Here is a 25,381-nt window from a genome sequence, read left to right on the forward strand (position 1 = left end):
AAAAAAGACCGATTTCGTAGAGAATTGCTCACATATAATGTGCAATTTAAAATTGTTTTTGATTTTGAAATGTATTCGTTACGTCGAGTCTATGAAATTTAGTTATTCTCTAGTGAGTTACGTAATTTTTGAGTGGTCCCTTATCGGAACACGTGAATTTGCCGGTCGCGCGGCTCCAAAACAAATACCGATCCGGTGGCGGCCGGACCACATTAACGTCATCATCGTCATCTTCTGCTTCTTCTTTGGCCTATGTGGGGAGAGTAGAGGTGTCTTTCATTGCGAGATTACTAAACAAATAAAAACGCTAGTCGGAGTGAATGGAAAAATAAACAAACGGTTATTAATACATGGCACATTATTGGCTTCTGTTTATTATTGGGTGATAATCTTGATTAGGGTGAGCGATTTCAGAACCGGTTGAATTTTGTTTGTCTGAAAAATTCCATCATATTTGATGTAAGCTAAATTTATATCATCCACTCAAACAATTGAAATATTTTGAGTAAAAAAAAGTCATGTGACGTCCCTGAAAAACGTCACGCTCGGAACGAAACAAAACTTTAACTCCATCACCACAGAAATACCTACCCAAAAACAAGCCACATCACGCAAACACGCACCATCGCGTGCACGCTGATTGAAGAGGGGGCAGTTATTATTTTTTAATTTATTTACGATCTGACCCGAGTTCGGGGGGACGTAGCCGTCGCGACAATTTCGATTCCAGAACTGAGCCGTCGTTGGGGGTTAAGGAGCCAGTAAGAAGGAGGCGAAGTGACATTTTGTTTAATTTTGTTAAAACAAACGTGTTTTGATGATAATTTTAACGGTTTTCAATATTATTCTAAACGTACAAGTTTTTGGAAATTTCCAACAAAAAAAAAAAAAAAAAATGCAAAAAATGCATTCTATGCGAGTTTGTGAAGAATTTTAGAATAAAATTTACGAATTCATGAAAATTTTATTTTAACGGTTTATAATTCACAATATCGTGAATACAAAAACAAGTTTATTTAAGTCGTTTGTAAAAATTGCTAGTCACTCTATGAAGGTTTGTCATGAATTTATGAATTAAATTCACGAATTCATGGAAAATGTTCATACTTTGATTTGTATGGTAGATAAAACCCAGGTTTAATAATGAAAATCAACTTCCCTACTACAGGTCCTTTCAATCCGCAATGATGATGGGTTTGGGCCGATACTAAAATTAGTCAGAGCCCGATCATTGTTTTCTTTGGCTGTGTGTCTCGTGAAACGTCGGGTTGTGTTATGTTTATGAAACCACCTTTGTGCGCCACGGGTAAAGGGTTGAACGACGACGACGACGACACAATTAAAGTTATATAGTACCAATTTGGGTAATTGTGTCCCCACGAACGTCGTCGATTTTGTACCGAAAATTAAAGTTTCACAGGGCTCTACCTCCTGGCCCGAATTGCGGCGAAATCTGCGTGTTACAGCGGTGGCAAAGATAAGCGGATTTCGAATGTTTTTTTTTTAAGTTGTTTCATAGAGGTTACACAAGCGTTTCACACTGGTGAAGCTTAACAAAAGTGACTACGAAGATTTTTGAATTCTAATTTTTCATGTACGTTGTAAAAAGATTCCCTCTGTCTCACTAGGTGAATGTTGTTGCACAGTGGTTACATAAGTGTTTCACGAAGGATTCAAACCTTTATAAAACACATGTGAAACCAAATTTTAAAATGTAGGAAGTTTTGTAAATGTAACATAAGCGATCTACAGAAGATTAAAACCTTGAAACACAGTTTTGCAACAAAAAAAAAAAAAAAAAAAAAAAACACTCAGAAGAATGTGGCATCCCTTTGTCTGTGGCTGCCAAGTTCAGCAGTGCGAATCGCATGTTGTCTTCACGCGGACCGCGCTGAGTTGGACGGAAGATCACGCTACCAATAAACGTTTCCATAATTATCACTCAACGTGAGATGTTCTCGGTTTGATTGCCGAGCAACTTCTTCGCAAGTACCTACGTAAATACAACGTATTTTATAAATATTGATTGTGCTGACGGTGGGGACATGGGCGAAGCAATACTCTCGAGCGATAAGAATCATAAAACATTAATCAGAAAGCTATTGACAAATGGATGAGGGGAGAGAAGAAAAAAGTAGAGAGTCCTTGTCGTGTCACAAACAATTTCTCTTCCGGGGCGCCACCAGCTCAGTGTTCTTGGAAATCAATGAACAAGTTTCGTGTGGAAGAGAAACTTTCTCACAAAACATTTCTAATTAAATCGCGCTCCCCGGCCCAATTCGCACCATAATTAACGGCATTGTCAAACACTTTAAACTGTCGGCAGTCTTGCGTCAAAGCTCTCCAAGGGCCTTCCCGGTTCTGGATCAGCGGGCCAAGTGTAGGATTTCGTTCGGCAGATAAGATTACTTATTATTTAATTTACATTATAAATCCCCCCGGCAAGCGGCAGCAGCACCAGCGACTATCATCGTCGTCGACGACGTCGAAATATTGCGCCTTTTGGGGCGAAAAGTTTCATATTTCATTCTTCGTCAGCCGGAGGGGCGCTTCTAGCTGATGGGAAGATTTTTTGGGGCGGGAAAACGAAATTGGGAGGGAAGAAAATATTAAATTTGATTTTTGATCTATCAAGTTACACCCTAGCAGCAGCGATGGCACAGATTGTGTTTGCAATTACGACGGTGCGATGGTTGAAAGAACGCGCGGAAAAGTGCGACTTTGAATTGGACACGGTTTTTTTGCCGTAAAAATGTGCCGGGTTGAAGCCGAAAAATTGGGTAAAAAGTTGCTCCAGAAGCGCCCTCGAATATTTTTATTTTTTTGGGAAACATCCTGAAAGGGGCGTTTAGTGAAGATAACCAAATTCAAAAAGGGCGTTTTGAAGGGGCGTTTCTGATCGTTTAAAAGTAAAAACCAATTTTCAAAAGACTGTGTCGAAAGTTTTCAGCAACATTATTTTGGACATGCTCTGCATGCTTTCCTGCATTACATGAGATCTGAACATTTTATTTGAGGTCCGTCAAAGGGCGTCTTGATGGGGCACCTTGAAAATTTATTTCAAAGGGGCGTTTTAATCTTAGAAACAGTAATTTTATGAAATTTCATGCTGCTCACTCATTAAAATTAGGATAAGCTACTAATTTATGTGCCAAATGCGCCATAAAATGGATGTGATTTCAGATAGAGAAATCCTTTTGGGTGTCTGATGTGCCCTTCGAAGGGCTTTTGAAAGTCAATTTTTTTAAGAGATCTTTTAAAAAGGGCTTTTTGATTCTATATAAGAGCAGTTCTCTCAGATTTCGGTCATTCGATTTTTTTTTGTATTTTTTAATCCGACTGAAACTTTTTTGGTGCCTTCGGTATGCCCAAAGAAGCCATTTTGCATCATTAGTTTGTCCATATAATTTTCCATACAAATTTGGCAGCTGTCCATACAAAAATGATGGATGAAAATTCAAAAATCTGTATCTTTTGAAGGAATTTTTTTATCGATTTGGTGTCTTCGGCAAAGTTGTAGGTATGGATATGGACTACACTGAAAAAAAATGATACACGGTAAAAAAAATTTGGTGATTTTTTATTTAACTTTTTGCCACTAAAAAAAGAATTTAAGAAAAAAGTCCCTTAAATCTAATCTAATCTAATCAGACCCTAGCGCAGCCAATCTTTCGAAGGGATCCTGGAGAGTGCCTTAGGTTAGATGACGCCTAGCACTCTTCTTGTCATTTATTAACATTTGTAGTGCGCCATTGCATCGGAATGCATTGAAACATCACAAGCGTTAAAGCGGCCAGGCCTACTGCGTAAAGCCGTATCGCAGAGAGGACTCGTAATTGGGTTGAGTTTGAGCACGGAGTGTTCGAACAACAACACAATTCTGAATCGACAGGGGAGGAAGAAGCGTGGGGACACACCACCATACGCTCCGAGATTTTGGTTGTATTCGTTGGGAGCACCATGCTAAGAAGGTTTGGTACTCCGGAACCCTCTGGGATGGGACATTGTATTTCCACGAATGCCCTGGACACTATTTGCCGTGGTTATAGCGCCACAACTCGCTCTCTGTAACAGTATTCCTAATTCCAGTCCAAGTTCACCAAGTCGTCATGGCCTAGTGGTTAGCATTTTTGCTTACCAATTCAAAGGACGGGGGTTCGAACCCCGCCTCGAACGACTTTGATTTTTCGTTCATATTTATCATTTATAATTTCTGTGTTCTAATCTTTCTCGTTGGGAGCAGATGGGCATCGAACCCAGAACCATTCGCTTATAAAGCGAACACCGTAACCAGTCAGCCACGGCCGCTCCTCTTTAAGAAAAAAGTCCCTTAAATATGGATTTAACTTGAAAACGGTGCACTTTATCAAAATTTTACTGAAGTACTTTTTGATTGCAAATTTGATTTTACATCGAAAAATAATGTTGAAAAATTTTTGCGACCGATTTTTCGATTTTTTGAAAAAATCAGTATTGGTTCAAAAGTTCATAACTCGGTCAAAGATTGACAACCTGGAAATTTCTGAAAAGTTGGCATTTGATGTCCTCTAAAACATATAAAAAAAATTAAAAATAGTGTTTTTTTGTAAATCAAGTTTTAGTAACAAAAAGTTAAAGAAAAAATCACAATTTTTTTTTACGGTGTATCATTTTTTTTCAGTGTAGTCCATATCCATACCTACAACTTTGCCGAAGACACCGAATCGATCAAAAAAATCATTCAAAAGATACAGATTTTTGAATTTGCATACATCATTTTTGTATGGCCAGCTGCCAAATTTGTATGGAAAATTATATGGACAAACTAATGATGCAAAATGGCTTCTTTGGGCATACCGAAGGCACCAAAAAAGTTTCAGTCGGATTAAAAAATACAAAAATTAAAATTTAAGAAAAAAGACCGATTTCGTAGAGAATTGCTCATAAGATCATGTGACTTTTTGAATGAAACTATGTTAAGATTTTCATTATGATAAGTTCAGAAAACCTTTTTTTGCGCCAGATGCGTTACAAAAGGGTGTGTCTGATCAAAACAACAAGTTTCAAAAGGGCGTTTCAAAGATTTGGATGTGCTTTACAATGCGCCCCTTCTATTTTATTTATGCCTAAGAAAGCTCTAAATGAAACATTCATTACATTTATGTTAAAAGGGCGTTTTGTTTCAAATTAGTTAGAAGGCGTCCATTTGAAACGAAACATGCGTGGGTAACTGCAACCCTGTATCTGCTAGAGTAGCAATCTGGAACAGAATTGAGCCATTTTCATGGCCAAACTTGAACTGGTGCGACTAGATATAATTGAAGTGATGGAACAAGCGATGCGGACTTCCATGAAATTACGGCACGCAATGAAGAACTTTTCCTCACAAAAGACTTTTCATTCTTTCTCTTCTGCGAAAAAATGAAGAAAAAATATCAATTTCAAAATAGCCAAGAACAGCTCGAATAAAATTTAACCATCGAGATTTGCTCGCAATGTTAAAGTTCGTCGTCATCAACAGAACTCTAGCTCTAGAACAGTAGCACAAACTGTGCTGCCAAACTTTAAATCCGCCCCCGTAAGTATGGCTAGGGCGCCCCTCTTCAGAATACAAATGAGTGTTTGACTTTACGATTCCCTGGGAACTGTGACAGCAGCAGCAGCAAGTGACACACATTCTCTCTGTGGAGCTGGTTTTCTAACAAGAGAAGTGGAAGAGTTGTTTGCACGAGAGTGCTTCCACTTGGCTGGATTTTCGGAGTTCTTTTGTCATTCGGAACTTTTTGGGTTTTGGGTCTACTTGACGGGTTGATGTTGCGAAGGGATTGGAGGGGCTTTTCGGAGGATTTTACACCATACAAATCATTAATAATTCGAAAGTGATAGATTGAATATCAGTGTGTGGTGTCTTGATTTTTTTTGGGATAGCAACTGGGTAACAGATTTTTTCTTTTGCATTACGTGGAACCCACGTCACATAAAAAAAGTCAAACCCACTTTGACAGTCCCTTTTAACGTGCCCTGGGAGTTAATAAAACGTCAACGTTAAAATATGACAACGATCGGCTGGTCCCATTGTACTAATTCGTTGGTAGAAGAGAACCTTCACTTTTGTCAGCATTGTCAGCGATAAGACGAGGCAACTAAAAAAAACGAGGGTATCCGAGGATATGAGCCAAATGTGTCATTTTTTTTCCTTGTGCACGTGGCTGAAACCCTCACGTAACCACCCACCTACCACCCTCTTGGGAAAGTAGATTAAGCTGCTGAGTTGACTTCTTCTTCGTCGTTCTCGTCTTTGCTTTGGGGCGTTAATACGTGGATACAAGACGCGGCGATCCCATTGAGAGGGATTATCCTTGCGAAAATAATAATAACAGTTGCTAAATTGAGCCCGAGAGCCGAGCCGAGCTGGCGCAGGATCGGAAAATTAATGACTGGTTGCGAGAAGGAAAAAAAAAACTGCTTGACGGGACAGATTTTCACGCACTTTTGCAGATGTCAGCAGCACGGTGAGAAATTGTTGGGTTGAAACTAGTGTAACTTGTTTGTAACAAATAGAGCCAAATTACAAATTTGGAGATATTCCCTTATTCTCTTGAAATAGTAGAACAACTCGCATCTTCCAAACCCCTTCCCCGAGTCGTATGGAATAGGAGTATGGAATTGGCGTAATTCCCAATTGTAAATTCCTAGGCAACCTGTTTTGGGAAATCATCACATATACATGGCGAAGTCCAGTCTGCGGATTTCGGATCAAGCGAAGTGAAGTACAAAGCTTCAAATACAGCACATTTGCTACATAATTGCAACAAATGTGTTGCAAACATGTTGCAAATGTATAAATATGTAAAAAAAACGTTTATGTTCAAGATTGTTGCCAAAGTTTTGACCACCCCTAGCCCACCGTGTGCTCGTCGACTATAGGGACGCAAAGTGACGCCAACTTTTTGATGGATGGTTCGCAATGGTCGGAGTAATGTTTCGTGACAAATTCATTTTATCTGCCGCACTTAACAGGTTGTTCAGCGAGGCGCACTGAGCCAAATCAGCGGCGACAGCTTGTTGGAAAATTGATTTTTTTCTTTGTATACCTTCGACAAATTACAACAATTTAAAATGTTCATGAGCTGTCAAATGCGAAACTTTACATTTTACGCGGGGGTGGCTTCACCGCCAATCAAACCATACCAATAACTCATCAATAATGGCAAACTCAATAAAACCACGCATCCCAAAACCAATTTGCTTTCATAAGCCGCTTATCTCTCGCTTTATCTCCCAGACCAATAAGGATCCTCTTCCGACAGTCGCTTCCGGAGAACCGCAAGCGAGAGGAAAAACTCTGAAACAAGGGTTTCCATCTTACTGCTTCGTGCTTCCAGAACTCCTCTCTTTCTCTCCTTAAAAAAAAGGTTCCCAAGACATTGAAGACGCAAAAAAGAGGTTATGAATAGAGGCCAAATTATAAATCTTATTAACATAATTTTACAAACGACCATCGGTGGCGCTCGCAAGATTTTTTTTCCTACACGACAAAAGCCCACAAGAATTTCCGAAGAAAAATGTGACCTACTCGGCGGGGATCCTTCGTCCCGAAAAAAAAAAGGTCGGAACAAGCCGGCAATTTTGTCGGAAAAAACTTTTTCCCGAGCCAGCCAGTCGAGTCAAGTCTACGGAACGTTTTCCGGAAGGGTGGCAAAACAAAAGCATAAACATTCAAATAAACCACCCTCTACGAGCACCTTCCTCCTTCGTTGGAGCTCCCTAATGGTGCGTATGCAAATCAGTGCCTGGTGATAAGAATGCTTCCTTCCCGGATGCTCGTTCGGCATCATGGGTTGGAAGATTTTGGACGGTCGAAAACCAAATTGGAACTCTGTGCAACTGTGTTGCAACATTTGTGCAACATGTTTGTAACAAGTTCCAACAAGCCAATAAAAAGATAAAAATGTTTCCTTCCAGGATGTTTTTGGACTGTCTGCAACTGCTGTGTAACATCTGTGCAACATGTTTGAAACAAGTTCCAACTGGAGAATAAGTTAAACAATGTCTTCTGTGCGCAATGATTACTGCTACAGTGCAACAAGTTATGACTTAAAATGCAACATGTTTGCTTAAATGCAACATATTTGCACCAAAATAATCTGAAACTGCTTTGCAACATACATGCAACATTCATTTTGTTTGTTTCATCAAATTTGTGAAACAATTGTTTTAACTTTCGCGTTGAATGTAACACAACCCTTTCTGAAATGCTGTATGACATATGTGCTGAATGAAATTTACTACATGTTGAATAAATGTTTCACAGCAGTTGCACAGCGTTCGTTGTTGCACAGGAGTTAAAAGTGTCCGAACAATCTCACTCCGCACTTTCTTTTCTAGAAATAGTCCGGTTTTCCGGGTGCGTTGACTAACTTTTGACGGCGTCCCCTGGTAAAAGGTACCCTGCTAAAAGTAGTGATTCGCCAGAGAGGTAAAATCATGCAAATCAGCCGTCGGTGACATTGGTCGCAAGTGTTGAACCGGAAGTGGCAGTTCGTAAGGGATTGTATGCGTAAAAAGTTGAGGATAATAATTTGATTAAAAGATTGTGGGATTCCCGGACCTTTGCAAGGGTCCTGCAGGATTGAATGATAATTTGGGCCGGGATTAGGGCTGACAGATTGCCACAGGACTATCTTGTCTGGTAAACTTCCGGAAGAAATGGATATTTGAAGGGGTTGGACAATCTTTTCTGTGGTTAGAGGGTGCCCTTGCTTTTAATATCGAACTCAATTAAACTGTAAAACTAATTTTACGGCTCTTTGAAGTCCTGAAGAGGTTTGGCTTGAGACGCCTCTTCATAATAAAATCCCTCAAATTACTTTAAGAACTCAACCGCAGCAACCCGGCATTTCAACCTCATTTGAGCAGAATGGTTTTGGTTTCTTGTTTGCCTATAAGAATGTTTCAGGAAAGATCACCACTTCTTCGATTCAAATTATCTTCCCTTTTTCTGTGCGTTCAATATATATTTTCTGAGTAAGCCGGCTAAGAAACTATGAAATAATAATAATTGATAAATTAATTAGTGAAATATCGTTAGGCCGGCTATGAAATTACAAAAAAGTAAAATCTCGCCAAATGGAGCACCACATCTTTAATTCAAATTATCTCCACTCTTCACTACAATTCGATCGGAAAATCGATACGACGGACCAAATCCCCAACGTCCTGAAGCTTTTCCATCCCGCATCCGCTCGAGCTGCGTTCGCATATATTTGCGTCCGTTTATCAAAATCAGCATGATCCTTAAGCCTCGCGTTTTCTTCCGTTCGACTTCTGTAAATTGTGCCGCCCCAGTCGTTTTTCCGTTTCATTTGCTTCCCGAGCCGTATATCTTTGATCTTGGGTCCTACCGACCTCAGCCGTGGTGGCGGCGCGCGCTTTATTTGCAGGTTAATTTATGGTCCCAATTAATTTCTTACTTTCATACGCCGAAAAAAAATCGGCACAGGTCGGACGAAACAATCTTGCTTCCTCAGCTACCTGAATCTTCCACATGCGCTCAAATTATACTAAGGTTTTTTTTTGGTTCACCTTTGCTATTTGATTAGAAAATTGTCCCCGGAAATAGCGGAACCTTACCCTCGGCGAGGAAAGCGGAAGTTGGGCATTGGAAATCTGGCAATTTTGTCGTGTTGGTTTTATGGTTGCCAATAAAAAAGAGATTACAACCGGTAGATAAACATCTTGTGTCGGGTCTACCCAGAAACGAGGGCTTCACTGGGTTATTGCGTACGTTGTAACGTTGGCGGATTTGAGTTGAACTCTAGATGTTACTTAGTACATAAGTACTGAACATTCTAACTAAGACTTGTCTGAAAACTTAAAAAATTTAAAATTCGAGTAAAATGGAATTCTGGAATTTAACTTTGTAGAACAACTAAAATCGTGCAAAGGGTACCGATTCCCCTTAACATAGTTCATGTTAAGGGGAATCGGAACCCTTGCATATTTTTAACTTCGCACGCAAAATGTAGAAATTTAGTCTGGATTTCAAGTTCAAATAATAAGGGATTCGGAATCATTTAAAAATTTTAGTTTTGTTCCCAATTCACCTTAATATCCTTCCTAAAAACTTGCATAGAAAAATCAGAGGTGAAGAATCTGGCTTTTATTTGTCTGTTGTAGACAACACTAAATTGACAAATCTCAGCCTGAAAACAGCACGTCGCCGCTCGAAAAATCTGTGTTGACATTAAATTTTCAAAAAGGTCGCCCCGCATCTTTTGGAGAAAAGCGAGAAAGAAAAAACTTTTTCCGAACCCAAAATTTTGCCAAAGAACAAGAAACTTTACTTACATTGTGTGGGAAAGAAAATGCGAGAATGCAGGGATCTTCGAGTTGTGCTAGAAAATTGGGTCGCCCTCCTCCCAGAAAATTCCAGCATTTCAGCAGTTTCCTCTGGTTCATTTTCAGAGGGGCTAACAAATAAATTAATGCTACATGTTTTCGTTGGAACTTTTTTCTCTCTCTATTGGACTGTGCCGCCAGCTAAGGCATTGGCATCAATATTTATTGATTTATGGATTTGCCGCACGACTGAGCTCGCTTAAGCAGTTTGGAATTCCGCTTTTCTAGACGCGTTTTGAGCTGTAAGGATAATAATTTTCTGGTAAAATTTGAGTGATTTCGATTTCTGGGAATGAAAGTGGGCATCCCAAGTCCTCACAAAGAAAATAGCAGTTTAAGCTCCAAAAATGGAGAGTATTTGATTAAGCTGCCGCAGGAATCCGCTGCGAATGCCGGCATGAATTAATTTGTTCGTGATGTTTGGTGAGTTGGATTAGACCATTTCCCAGAACTAGGAGCTCACAACTGGTGTTGAATTTTAATTGGAATCCAACGGAAAGCAAAACTCACAATTTATGCGGTCATTGAATCAAGCAAATCGCAGGACTTCTTCTTAGTTGAATTTATAACAAAGCAAAAAAGTCTAGCATTTTCCACCCAGATAATAGCGAAAGTTGTCGAAAATTTCGGCTTCATTCACTTTCACGGGCTGCCTACCTTCCGGGCGCCCACAATATACACCCAAAGTGGAGCTCGATTCCCCGAAAGGAAACCTCCCAAATACTACGAAGCCGACATTTCAATTTCCGGTGTATCTCTCTAGCTCGATAAAGAAAAAAGAAGCCTCGTTCCTTGTTAGAAGGGAAACTTCCCGGTCCTTTTTCACCTAGTTTGGCTTGGTGGTGCCATTTCTTTGTGCGAAAAATGAAGCCCACGCAGCGCACGCATTTGCGAAGGAGTTTTTGGGGGGTGCTTGAATGGGAAAAAGGAAAAGGAACGAAACTAGAGAAAAAGAACCTTTCGAGATATGGGTTTAATGGTGACGATAAAAAATCTGGTTGTGTTCCACGAATGTTGACGAATCTGAAAGGTTGAAAGGTTGACCTGAAATTCAATTTCTGAGAAAAAAGGGAAAACCTGCTCAAAATACGCAAATTTTTCAAAATGAGTTCCCAAGTTCTGGACAGGGCTGTTGTAAACTAGAAAATTCTCTTAATTCAAACCCACAGACCCACTTTCACCATGTTGAAAAAAAAACTTGCTCTGGATATTGAAAAACAGGTATCACTGCCAAAAGTTATGAATTTGAATTTGGGTGAAGTCCAGAAGATATAGAAAAGCTATCTTCATAAATATACAATTTTATGAGATATTCAAATTATTTTTTAAATATGTTGAACATCTGGCAACACTGTAAAAAAATATGAGCAATTAAGAAGAATTTATAGAAAATTTAAAGGCTGAATTTAAGTTATTTTTTGTTGAAAATAACTCTCAATACTATTTTTAATAAAAGAAGAACTTGCTTCCCGATAACTAATAAAATTTGACTTTCCGGCAACACTGTCCTAAGATATCACGACTTAAATGAAATTTATTTCGAACTAACTTTCCTTGCATCGTTGGATAGGAATTTAATTTTCCTTTCCGATAAGTCATAATGTTTAATAATCTGGCAACACTGTATTTTGAAATAAATGAATGAGTAATTGTAATATTTGACGAATAGGTTATTTTTTAGTTGAAATACGTTAAATATCGTCTTAATGTTATTTTTCTTATTTTTAAACAATTAAATTTTGTACCATTATTATGATACATGGGTTAATATTATTTTTTTCATGTGAAAATATCAGACGTATGTGAATTAGTTAACTAAACTAAAAACTTTTCCAGGAAATGTGCTTAATGCAGTACCAATTCAATCTATGAACAGGTAAACTTTTCAACAACTACTATGCCATGTACAAAACTTTCCTAGCCAATTTTGACCGAGCAAAATAAGAACACGTCGCTCCCTCTACAAAATCGTCGAATCTCGATCCTAATCCTGTCAAACCCATGTCCTGGAGGGCCAGAAAAGACACGTAACCAAACGGTTAACCTACCAAAAAAAAAAAGAAAAAAATAACTCAACTCTAAAAAGTTGAAGCATCACAAACCAAAAATAGACTTGTGTCGCCACATCGGAACGCACACACACACACACACGACAGCTTAACCCAGCTGGAAAAATGCCAGTGAAAATTGCTCCACATCCCCAGCAAGAGGCGCCGTTTTTTTTCCTTTCCTTTCTTGGTAGTCGTACCAACAACAAAAAAGGATGCCCACCAGGTATGCTTCAATTAGTTTGACGTAGGGAAAGGTAACGTCTGCCCCGAAAGAGAGAAAGGGACGAGGCAAGCTTCGAGAGTGAAAACCGTGCGTCTGGAGGCCTTTTGAAAGGAAAATTTTCCGCTTCTCTCTCCCGCGAGAGAGAGAGAGAGAGAGAGAGAGAGAGAGAGAGAGAGAGAGAAGCTTTTCCACCTTAAAAATGAAATCGAAAGTGCTCGAGAGGGGAGGGGGAGTGGGGTTGAGGGGAGACCACGTGAGAGGTGTCACAGGCTCACAAATACTAGGAAAGGTATTTTCCACCAATACAGAGAGAAAATGAGTCTCAAGGATGTTGGAAAGCGAAACTCTCGCTGATGGTGGTGAGCTTTTTGTGAAGCGAACGAAAGGAAAATTGACGCACGCTCAGAACTGGAAGCTCGCTCTCTTGAAGAGTTTTCCACAACTTGGAGCTCACACAAATACATTGAAAAATCGGTGGAACGGCCAACATGGCAGACGGTTGCAAATGATTACAAATACCATCGAGCTGGATAATGTTTTGGTTTTGCTTGAAGTCAGGGTGCCCTTAATAAAGTAATTTATTGGAAGCAATTATCTGGTGGTTAGGACGAAGGATATAATTTTAACAATTTTATGCGACACCAGTGGAAGTTGGTTTAATTTATTTCAGAAATTCGTAATATTACATTGGGGTATAATTAGATCTTTTATGTCAGAAAAATGTGTAATTTTACCTCTAAAAATGTGTAAATTTACCACTGTTTCGTTGTAATGTCAATGATTCAGGCTATATTGATGTAATTGATCTAAATCTTACAAGAGGTAATTTTAAACCTTCAAACATTACATCTTTCAAATTTACAAAAAAAATGCTGCACAGTAAAAAATAATGTGAATTTGGAAGGTTTAATTTTAAAAGGTAAAATATTCCCTCTTTTAAATGTATTTTTAGCTCAATTTAGACTGAACAAGTGACATAAACCAAAAATTGGTGAAATTACACATTTACAGAGGTAAAATTACACATTTTTCTGACATACGCATGGACGCATTCCCTGATGTAACATTATCATGATTTTTTTTACTATGTAGATTCAATCAATATTCTGTTGAAACTGATACAAAATCTGCAATAACAACATCGTTTAATTTTTTTTAAGAAAGTAAGTTGGCATCCATTATACGAATCTTATTTTGAGTTAAACAGAAAAAATGATGCATTCATTTTAAATATGTAGACAATATTTTTCTAAGGGCCACCCTACCGTCCGCAGACAGCAAACAAATCCTTCCAAAGTACCAACAAAAACAACAACTTTTCCTTCTCCAAAAAGTCCAAGGCTCAGTCCTTCTCAGCTGATCAGTACAAGCCCCGGTTGCTAGTGTTTGTGACAAACCGTGCCAAGCTCTTCACAACTACACTCACTTTCCCTTTCGATGGAAAACTCGCTCTCGTGTGTATAGTAAAATCTGCACCTCTGCCCTACTTCACTTCACGACCAACGTTTTTCCCGCACCAGCAAAAAAAGGGGCGATTTTTCCACCAACAATAACACACAAACTATTGTCGACTCTGTGCTTTTTCTTTAATTTCCATCCCCCGCCGCCGCGAGTATAGACCTAAAAGCTCAGCCTTCGCCCGCCGCCATCTGTGGACACCTCTCACTGCCTGGCCACTTCCGGAGACGGTTCCTCCACATTAACAGGGGAGAAATACGAGTGCGTGTACGATGTTTGGGTTGGGCTGCAGCGCAGTCCTGTTCCAGCCAAGACGGATTTAAGCAGTGTGACAGTTCTACCAGGCCTCAAACTAGTGTCCTAGTGGTGAAGCTTCTACGTTGTCAAGTTGTGATTTTGAGTCGAAAATGTAGCCAAGTGGAGTTTCTCAAGAGTTAAAAATTGAAGTGGATTACGAGACTTCGGAGTGTCTGCGACGCACGAGTGTTGAACAGGTCGCGGAGACCGGACCGGGTAAAGGGGTTACGTAACTTCCCGGCGAGTTGGCCGGCATTTTCGGCGGCGTAGTAGACAGTCGACGGAACGTCTAGCGAGAAAAAAGGTACGGAATCTGCTCTGCGGGGGATCGGACGAGGAAGCAAAATATTGATCCTGTTCGTCGTCGTTCTCGGCAATAACAAAGGCCGTCTCGTTCTGGCTTTCTGGAGGCAAAAGAAGAGGAACACGCCAAGAAGTGTCCCGTATTACGTCGTTCGCTCGCGGTAGTGTCAGAAATTTGAAACCATTTTTTTGGAGGGGAGTACGCCAAGTGAGACGATTAATTGTAATTAAATTAGAGCCGCGAGAAAGGTTTGACAGTTTGTGACGACGGTAAAGTGACGTAACGCCGCCTGGAATGCAGTTGCGCGCTGCGAGACCGGTACGTTATTTGGGGTAGAATTGTGTTTTTGTTTGACGCTCAGAGTTGGTAAGGAAATATTCCCCAAAAGATTCGAGAACGTTTGATGGAGACGCTTGGTTGTTCAGCTTGCGTTGAAGTCACCATGCGACTCCACCGACTGATGACTGTTTGATGGAGACGCATGGTGTTTTTCAGAATCCCCCAAAAGTGCTCGTGAGACCGAGAGGACGTCCGGAATTCGTTATCTTGACGTTAATTGTTCGTATAAATTGTACGACAAAGGTGTTCCCACCACCATTAACCGGTTGGGTAAGAGCTCCCCTTGCTGTGCTGTGGGACGTGTATATTAATTACAATATAGAAGTGCCAGGCTATATCCAAAGTTTCGCGTATTTTCTTCTGCACTCGTTTAGTTAAGAGGGGAAAGCGCACGAAGAGACGAAGAATGCCTAAATTAAGTCTCTAATGAGGTTAGGCTTGTGTAGGAGGAGGGCAAAATGGGATGAAAACTCGTCGAGTATTCCGAAGGAAGAGGCTGTAAAAAGAGATCTTAAAGAGGCTTAGAAAGTTTATTTTTTGTTTTAGGAGACAAACCCAACCAAAAGAAAAAGGATAAAATTGGAACTACTGGCAACCCTGTATAAAGTTATGACTACCTAATAAAAAAATAGCAATAACATTTTCATGGTCATGAAATTTCCATTGCTTAGGATTTGGGTATTCAGAATACCTAAACAAATTTTGAAAAGTTGGCAACCCCGTCATAGAATTTGAACACTTCATTGACTTTTCAATGCCGAATTATGTTTGTTTTGACGAAAAATATCGTTAATCATTAATCACAAACAATTAATGGCAACCCTGTAACGCAAGATTTTTAAACAATTTAGGATGTCGAAATTTGAATGCAATTTCTATTACTTTATATAGCAGGATCCCGGTTTGTAGAAGATAAAACTGATTAGCTTTTGATTTTTGATCTGGCCACCCTGTCAGGAGATATCAATACTTCATAAGCTTTTCGAGACTAGATGATCTGACAAAATATCGGAACTGTCTAGATAGTTTTTGAAATGCCTGGGCGTGAAATTTTTCCATATATGCTGGACTATTTAACGGCAAATGTCGAATATTTAATATTGGACATATTTTCATAATTTTTCATAGCCAGATTTCGGCTCTGAACATTTTATGATCTGGCAACTCTGTCGTAAGATATTGCCGTGCGCGCAAAACGTTTCAAACTGGTTATGTTGTCTTGCTTTTATTTTATTTTTTTCATTTCATTTCAAAACTTAATGTTTGGTATTTTGAAAAATTTGGAGGTTAAAAAAAATGAAGGCCTGATAGCCTTGTCGTGAGATTTGGCTTCTTTCGCAGAAATTTTGTTTATATATTTCTAGGCTAATTGACATATTTTTTTTTATAATGAAAATGATTTCCGGATAGCTCATTTTGCACATCGTTTGAGAGTAATTAACAATACCTTTATGCTGAGCCGTTCATTTAAAAGATCTGGCAACCCTGTCATGCTAATTGTGCACTTAACCCTCTACTGCCCAAATTTTTTTTTCGAAATTTTTCCCGTGTTCAGGAGGTCATTTTGAGCAACTTTTGTTCTACGAAAAACATTACTTCTCTTGTTTTATGTTTTTCTTGTTTCATTTTTACTATTTTAATTTGCATTTATCTTGTTTAGTTTATGTTTGTTTTGGGTAATATTTGGCCTATTCTACCACCTACTATCATTACATTTTGCCTATCTATTTTTTTCATGTTTTATTGCCACTTTTTCAATTTTTTGCTTGTTTTTCACATTTTCTGCTGTAAAATGGTGCCATTATCATTTAAATTGTACATAAATGCGTAGAGGCATAGTCTAAGACACTAGAAAAATTAATGCTTACTTCTTTTTATTTCAAATATAGGAAAAGTTAGTAAAAAATACAGCCAAAGATGACACCTAAAAAAATGAAATTTTTGAAAACATTGGCAAAGTCACATAAAACAAGTAAAACCTCCAACCTTTCAATTTTCTAAAATTTTATAAGTTGTTCTTTCCAATGTTTTTTAAAGATCAAAAATTGGTTGAAAAATGGATTTTTGGCGATTTTTTAAATCGAAGCCCGTCTAAAGGCGGGGTTGGGTTGTAGGGGGTTAATGGACATTTCAAGGCTTTATAATCAAAATTTAAAGAATTTTACTAAGCGATGAATTTTACGGCCTTTGGATAGTTTTGTTTTAAAGTCCTTATAAAATAATCTTTCGAAACTTTTAAAAGATTTTTCGAAGTTTGAAAAACGATTACAGAAAATTTATTTTATTTTCATTGTGTTATAAGTATTAAAAAGAAATGGATATGTAATACATGTTGAAGAACTGGCAACCCTGTCATCAATATGAATCAATAGAATTAAATCATTAAAACGTGAAAGATAATTTTACAAAATGCTGTCAAAACGGAATGAATTGTGATATTTCATTAATAAGGGTTTATTTCTATAGAAATTTTTGATTTGTTCAGCTAAAAAGCGTCTACCATAAACTGCAAAAAAATCGATTAAGAGTGCTTCAGACTCTGTGTATCTTCATAAGGCTAAGGCAGGAAGAAAATGTCATCGTCCCATCGCAACATAATTAAAATGAACCCCAAATTATCGTAGCACAGGCTGTAAAAATCGACTTCCTCCTTCATCGAATCATATTAAAATGGGGTCCCCCGAAAAAATAAAAATAAGAAGACATCCCTACCCTTAACTTTTTCGGGAGTGTCATTCAGCCATAACTAATAATCACTTTGGGACAAGAAGGAAACTTTTTTTTGGGTCGATTTTTTGGGATTGCTGCTGGAACGTCTCTGATGGTCATAACGTGACATAATTTTCACTTGGCCGGCCAGCAACCTGAAGCAAAAATGGGAGGGATCGATAGTGTTGTGGTTTCGTGACGGTCGAAAATATCCCTTTTTCACGAATGGAATTCCATTAAACAGATCAATAAAGGGAGGACTCGATTATCTTCCTGAAAAAAAATCTAGTTTGGGCAAAATTTCACAGAGTGCTGCTACCTCATAAACTTGCAATGAAGCACAAAGTTTTCCACCCTAATTGGGCAACTTTTAAGAGAGAGAAGCCGAATTTAAATTACCCAGAAGCAAAACAGGAAAATTACTTGGCAAAGCACCATTACTGTGCGAGGGGAAGGCGATTTCTGTCATCGTTTTCGCCGAGCAAACTTACAAGTGGAGAGGCTTTATACTTCGTGGGAAGAAAGTGATCAATAAACTTTCACCCACTTAAAAATGGTAATGCAAAAGTTTTTCCCTCCGGGTTGGTGGTGTTGGTGGGTGGAAGAAGGGGCGTTTGTTTTTCCAACCATTTCCCACCAACCCCCCCTTGGAAAATAAAACAAAAAAAAAAAAAGTATGCGAAAGGAAAACGTAAGCTCTTCACCACACCTGCCATCATTCTCGAAGAGAACGCAGGTTCAAACTTTTGCTTCGACGACTTTCTCTTTCGCTGAGTTGATGATGCTTAAGGTTTGCTGGAAGGGAAAATCTTAAATTCTAAAAAAAAACTGCCGTCATGAATTGCAAACACACGCCGCGCGAAAGTGGAACGACGGCGAAGACTTTTAAGCGATGAAAGAACATTCCATCGTGGGGGTGGAATTTACTATCTCCAGCAGCGCGTAAAATTAGCATTATGCACAGTTGGCAGAGAAGCTTAATCTGGCTTTAAAAGGTAGGCGTTTAAGTGCTCGTAACTTTAAGTATTTTGAAGAACTTTATATTTTATTTTTTTGTAAAGACTTCTTTCTCTGAGTTTAATAAAAATGTGTCAAAGGACAAATTTCCAAAATTTTCTCACTGTTACCATCCCGTAAATGCTGAATTTAAGCACGATAAAGCTCAAATAAAGCAACGAGCTACTTGGCGGCTCCATCTTGTGGGTACAAACCCACCCCCCAGATTCTGGGCTCCCCGTGTCGTGCTAATCAACTATTCAGCGGAGCGAGTCGATGCTCAATCAGGATTACCCCAAACCTGGTGGAAATCATGACCTGGTGGCAGGATGGCAAAGAAGATGTATGCAAATACTGACAATTGTCGGAAGAACGATGGCGAAATCGTGAAGTTTCGGGAAATTTAATTTGACTGTTTGATGCAAAATTTGTGGAGGTGAAAGTCACTTATTTTAGGAGAGATAAACCGCCATGGGGTCTCTAAATAAATTAATAAATTTATTTGGACCCTGTTTTTGTCTGAAGAAAGAGAATAAATTTCAACAGAAATATTCCGATTAACTGGCTGGAATGTTAACAGAAATAGAACAAAATTGATGGATGTGTTACTTCCTGCGAACAAATATTGCCTGAGGGAGATTGGTCCGCTTGATTATCTCCCAATCCTCTCAACGGATATCCGATAAACCTTATCAAATTATATTTTGGAAGCTTTTTCTGTTTCCTTTTCGTTCTTCTGCTAGAGTTATGTGCCAGTAGGCCTCAAACTGGCAACGATTCTGACTTTGGTAAACTGCTTCTCTTTTCAAATATAAGTTTCTTCGAATGCTTTAAATGTTTGAGTTTCCGAGTTCTGCTAGGGTTCTAATTTTTTTTTGTTTTTTCACTTTCAATTTCTAATAAATTAAAAGGTCGTGGTGTCGATGTCGGAAAATTTTCATTTTTTTTTTAATCTAAAAGAATTAGCGATTTTTCATGACAGTGTTGCCAGATCTTCAAACTTTACGAATAAAATAAGGTTTGGCAACAATCGAAATGGTACTTTTCGTCCTGACTAATAATTTGCTTAGATTTATTTATTTGTGGTCTTTTTCAGCTAGAAAGTTAATATGTTTAATATGTTAAATTTGCCGAAGCTAGTCTTTTCGTTCAGGAAAGCGCTGTCAATTACTTTCTATCGGAAAATGACGATATTTGGATGTAAAATTTGGAGTAAATTACACTTAAGTACTCATCACTATCGACAGGGTTGCCAGATCTTCAAATTGTATGACTCATTGAAGTGGCTTTCCAAAAACCTGAGGCAGTTTTGGAAGTCTATTTCTATTTATATTACAATTAAATATTTTTATCATCAAACAGGGTTACCAATTCTTCGATATTTTATTGTAACGAGAAAATATTGATTTTTTCAACAACATTATGATTTGATCATGAAAAACTTTTAAAATATTTTATTATGAAAATAAATACTTTATGCTTAATAGGGTGATCTACTGGATTACCCGAGCTTTTCCGAAATCTAAAAAAAAAAATAAAAAATATGAAACCTCTCCAACTTGCAACGTACCCACATTGATCAAAAAGTCATGTTTTGACAGCCACGCGACTGGAGTTCACGGGACTGCGCTCGGGGGGGCGGTGGCCTTTACGTGCGACCAGGTCGTAAAGTTGCAGGCGCCTCGCCGGACAGCCCCGTAGCCTGGAAGGAAGGAAGTGCGCCAAGACTTTTGCTTCCACCCACAAAATGAATACTCCAGAAGAAGTGGCTTATTTCCAGTAGTCACGATAGGTGGATTTTTCTTCCCTGCTGGAGGTAATGAAAAAGGATTTTTTTTTTCGAAGTTGAGAGTTTTGTGGTGAATCGCGTTCAACACTCTCGGCCGGAAGTTTCGATTAGAAAGCAATATGAATTGTTTGGGTTAGCCGATTGGAAAGGTGATGAACAGTGATGAGAATTCAGTTGAGAAAAATCATATCTCGTAATTTGATAATTTTTGACCATGATCGATCCACCAACAAGCCTGTAAAATTTATCAATCTCTCAACTAACTAAATTAGTGAAGGAGATATTATATTGCGTGAAATTTTGTTTGCAAACTTGGCAAAACTTTGAATTTACTCCAGTAAAAAATAATACCTAATTAAATGAGATTTTCACATCCCAGAGTGCTCAAAGTGCAAGAATTATGATTTATGTACTTCCTTCGCCGCTTCTAGGACAGAATAGAAAACACTTTATGATCATGCAAGGTTGTGGCCAGAAAGTCAATCCCCTGTACTATAACTACTACTTTTTATATACCTTCCCAACGTTCTACTGCCTCGCCAGACGACGACGTCCTGGTCCTGGTCGAAAGGGAAAGTTCAGAAGCTAGTCTGGCAAGCCTGGTGGCAGTACACGCAAATCGGCTTAAAGTAATTACATTTTGTCAGGGAAAGAAATGTTAGATAACACGAACGCGAAGCTTCCTGCATGGTTTATTCATGGCGACTCGGTGGTCGGGGTTTGACGACCTTTCCGGAAGGGAGAGAATACGATACCTTGTGGTTTTCTCTCTTGCATGTGAGAACTAATTGAAAGAAAGTTTGACACAGATTGGTTAGACCTCAAGGTTAATTGAAAGCGCACACACTAGCTAGTGAATGATAGGCCCATCATCGGGACGAGAATCACAATTTCACGGATCGAAACCGCACAACCTGCTTATCGTCGAGCCGGGCTCTAATCACTATGGTGAAGTTGGTTCGTCCGGAAAATTGGTAACAAACTTCCCCTTTCCCCCTTCTGGTTTGTTGTTCGAAATCTTGTTCCCGGCTTTGATTTACGACACTTGATAATTGCTTCAGCTTCTCCTCTTCACGCTTTCGAAGTTTAATGAAAATCTTTGGGGGTGGGGGTGGGAAAATTCCCTTCCTCATGTTATAAAATGTTTTGCGAATCCATATCACGCGCGGTGCCGCCTTCAGTATAATGAACTTTCGAGCGTGGAGATGCGTGGAGGAATTTTGTGTCGGTATCCCATCAAAGTGATTTACGGCCTGCAATAATTTGTTCCGTCCTGATCCTGGTGGAGAAGACGTGAAAAGTGAGAGTTTCGACGAAAAATGCACAGTGTAAAGAGTGTGAAACAGAATTAGACACATTTGTCCTCTCTGGAGCCACCAAATTCGAATCTTCAATTGATTAAAGCAGAAAAAGGTGCTTTAAGCTATTTTTTCTCAATCGCCGTCAGGTGGAAAAGAGAAAACGTTTCCCCTCAACCTCATGTCATCCTTCATTAGGCTCCAAAATCAATTGGACAGCCCAAAACGAATTACTGATCCGAATGTTGTTCGTATGAGAAGATCGGAAAACAATTCCCAGAACTCCAAGGGATACTTCCACTTTCGCTACTAGAAGAAACAAAAAGTTGGCTTCGTCAACACGCCTCACGCAGACGGCGAAAAACTCACACACACAGTTTGAGGAGAATTCGCCGAATATCAGCCACCGAGAGCCGCGCACCAACCAGGAAAATAAATCAAAAACTTTTCCCATTTCGGTGCGATATCTTTATTCACGAGATTTCGTTTTGGTGCTGGCGGCGTACGTGGTGGTTTTTCCGGTGAAATAAAAGAGCAAACAAAGTACCACTGGCAGATACACGCACGGTGTTGGTGTAGGGTAAAGGGAACGTTGGTTGACGGAAAATTCTTTATGTTTTCGGATATTTGATAGAAAAAAATGTCACGCCCATAAACTTTCTTCTCTTTTTTAACCATAAACATAAAACTCTGATTTCACCTTTAACTTACTTTTCGCCTTAAATTCCCATTTCACCTTAAACTTTACTTTAAACGGAATTTTAACTCTAAATGCATATTTCACATTAAACTGCAATTTAACTGTAAATTACTTTTTACTTTAAACTCCAATTTCTCTATTAACTCCGATTTCGCCTTAAATTCGTTATTTTACCTAAAATTCTTTTTTACACAAAACTCCCATTTCGCCTCCATATTTCACCTTAAACTTCAATTTAAAAATCACATTTCACCTTAAATTCTAATTTATTAATGCACTCTGATTTCACCTTAAACTCCCATTTTACCGTAAACTACCGTATCATCTTAAACTACCGTTTCACCTTAAGTTTATTATGACATTCGGTAGTGACGTTAAGGTGAAATGAGAGTAAATATGAGCTTAAGGTAAAATGAAACTTTAAGGTGAAATCTGTGTTAAATGAGAAATTTGAGTTAAAAATTAATCAAATATTTAAGGTGAAATTCTAGAGAGTCAACATGGAATGGTAGTTTAAGGTGAAATTAAGGAGAAATGAAAGTTTAAGTTTAATTTAGAATTTTATGTCAAATTGATGTTAAGATGAGACAAGTTACATATTTGAAAGTATATATGCTTTCAAATCAATTTCAAGCAGTGAACTTATCTCTGAATGTTTTTTTTCTCAACCCTGTGTTTGACTTTAAAATTAAAAGTTCTTTTGATGCAAATAAACAAGACATCAAAGACTGGTACATTCACCCTATCGTAGTCATGCCAAAATACGCCAACCCCCACAATAAAGTTGACTTTCGCCAGTGCCTTTGCCACATGATGGATGCCTTTTTGAAAGCTGCTGCAGACGAGAATAGATTCCTTATCCGCTCAGCAATCGTTTAGGGGTATAGTGAATAAAATCTCCGTTTTTTCGGGGTTTTGCTGGGCCCATTTTCGGACCGATAATCGACAATATATAAGCGATTATGGAACTTCAAGACTTCATTTCGGAGAAAAAGGTTCGATTCTGATATTTCTTCCCCATTTCTCGAGGACGTCAGTTTCGATATCTCAATTGACAGCTTTCACTTGAAAAAAAAAAAAAAAAAAAAAAAAAAAAAAAAAATCCATTAGAATTCATCATTTCCCTTCCCGAAGGACTCCCTGTCAAACTCATGTTCCGTGCCAACCGCGAAGGTGTGAAAATCGAATTTCCTCATGTGAGTTGGCGTCGGAGAACCCTGCCTTTGTTCCCCCCCTAACTGAATTATGAAAATATTTTGGAGCCTTCGCCACCGCCGCCACCACTTGAAGTGGTCTTGAGAATAAAGGGAAAGTCGTCACGTTCCATGTTGGCTGTTTTTTACGGCCACAAACCACCAGCAGCACCAGTTCAAGGTTCCAGCAAGGCCGCATGCTCACGTTTTGGGACTCGCTTTTTTCTGTGTGTGTGTGTGTAGTTCTTTGAAAATCGAGCAACGATACCCGAAAAGGAGCTGGAAAATGCTTAAAGGTTTCCCCACCCACCTCCCTCTTCGAGGGAGCTTCTTCACCTCCGGGCGAAAATCGATTCCTCTAGAGGCGGCCTACGGCGGAGGAGCCACCTCTCGAGAGTCGGGGTTCGGTCGGCCTTTGATCAACGTGTAGAAGTACCTATTCAGCGAAATGGAACTGCTCCGCGCTGGAGGTTATGGGCATTCCCGGCGACGGCATTCCGGATGTCTTGTGACCTGTTTTGGCAGCACGGTTCGATTGCAATCGTTGGCATTTCTTTTGTGAGTGGGTGCTTTTGTGGAAGAAAGAAATTCAAACATTTTATGGCAACGTCAAAAGGGACGGCCAGCGAGGCCCAAAAGTCGCAGGTTTACTGTCCCAGGATGGGGAATAAAAGTCGAGATTGATACGGTGAGGAAATTGCTCGGTTTTTGTCTCTTGTTTTATGATACTTGGATTGGACGCAGTTAAGGTGTCTGGCTGAACAGTTTTTCATCTCTGGAGCCACCAATTATCGTTGGAAATAAAAAAAACGCGTTTTCGTGCGAAGCAGTCGCGATAGTTAGCCGTGCAGTTCCCATTGCAGTTTACGCACTTTACCCGCGACAAGTGTCGCGGTGCGTTATTTCAACTCCGCTTCGCAGAGTCACGTCAAAGCCTGTATCCATGAAAACCTCGTAAACTGTCATCTGCAGCCATTACCAACGGCAGACAACCGTATCGATTTTCCCGAAATTATGGCCACACCGCGTAACAGCAGGTAATTTGCCTGTACAAACAACACGGCAAACAGTTGTCACGGCATGACCTTTCGAAACACATGTTCCGACCATCATCGCGAACAAATCTCCCGAGCAACCCCCTTGTATCCCCTTATGTTACGCAAATTCGGACCACTTAGGCCGACCTGATCATAAATTTACTTTCGAGCCCTTTTTTCGGAAACTGCGGTTATGTAACCGGTGTCTGGTTTAGACGCGACGACGAATTTAAGCACAAAATCCCAAAATCCAATTAGCACAGTAATTAATTTCACCTGACGAACTTTTTCAGCGTGGATTTCCTCTCTTTGTGCGGTGGACAGCTTCTCCGAGGTTGATCGAATTCACCGATAAGGGCTCGTCCTTTGCCTAAACTCTTGAAGTTCTATTTTCCATTTCGGGATTCTAGTTGGTTGTCCCACCCTGGAAGGCTATCCCATTTCCATACAAGCCCTAAATTTATAGCCTCTAATTATATGCCACACATTCCCCTATCAACGGGGACGATAAAGCTGGATGACCTACTTTTGGGAAACCACGTCCCTACGCAGAGTTTCACCCAAATCTGATTTCCAGCACGTGATAAACGGTTAACTGGAGTAAAAT

General features: G+C 39.3%; 1 protein-coding gene across 1 annotated transcript in view; it reads left to right on the forward strand.

The window, feature by feature from the left end:
- Nucleotides 1-25,381, forward strand: part of LOC120420746 (protein similar-like) — a 128,141-nt gene that overhangs the window by 22,654 nt on the left and 80,106 nt on the right. The gene's annotated exons all lie outside the window — the stretch shown is intronic.

The sequence above is a fragment of the Culex pipiens genome, chromosome 1, assembly GCF_016801865.2.
Source record: "Culex pipiens pallens isolate TS chromosome 1, TS_CPP_V2, whole genome shotgun sequence".
Taxonomy (NCBI): domain Eukaryota; kingdom Metazoa; phylum Arthropoda; class Insecta; order Diptera; family Culicidae; genus Culex; species Culex pipiens.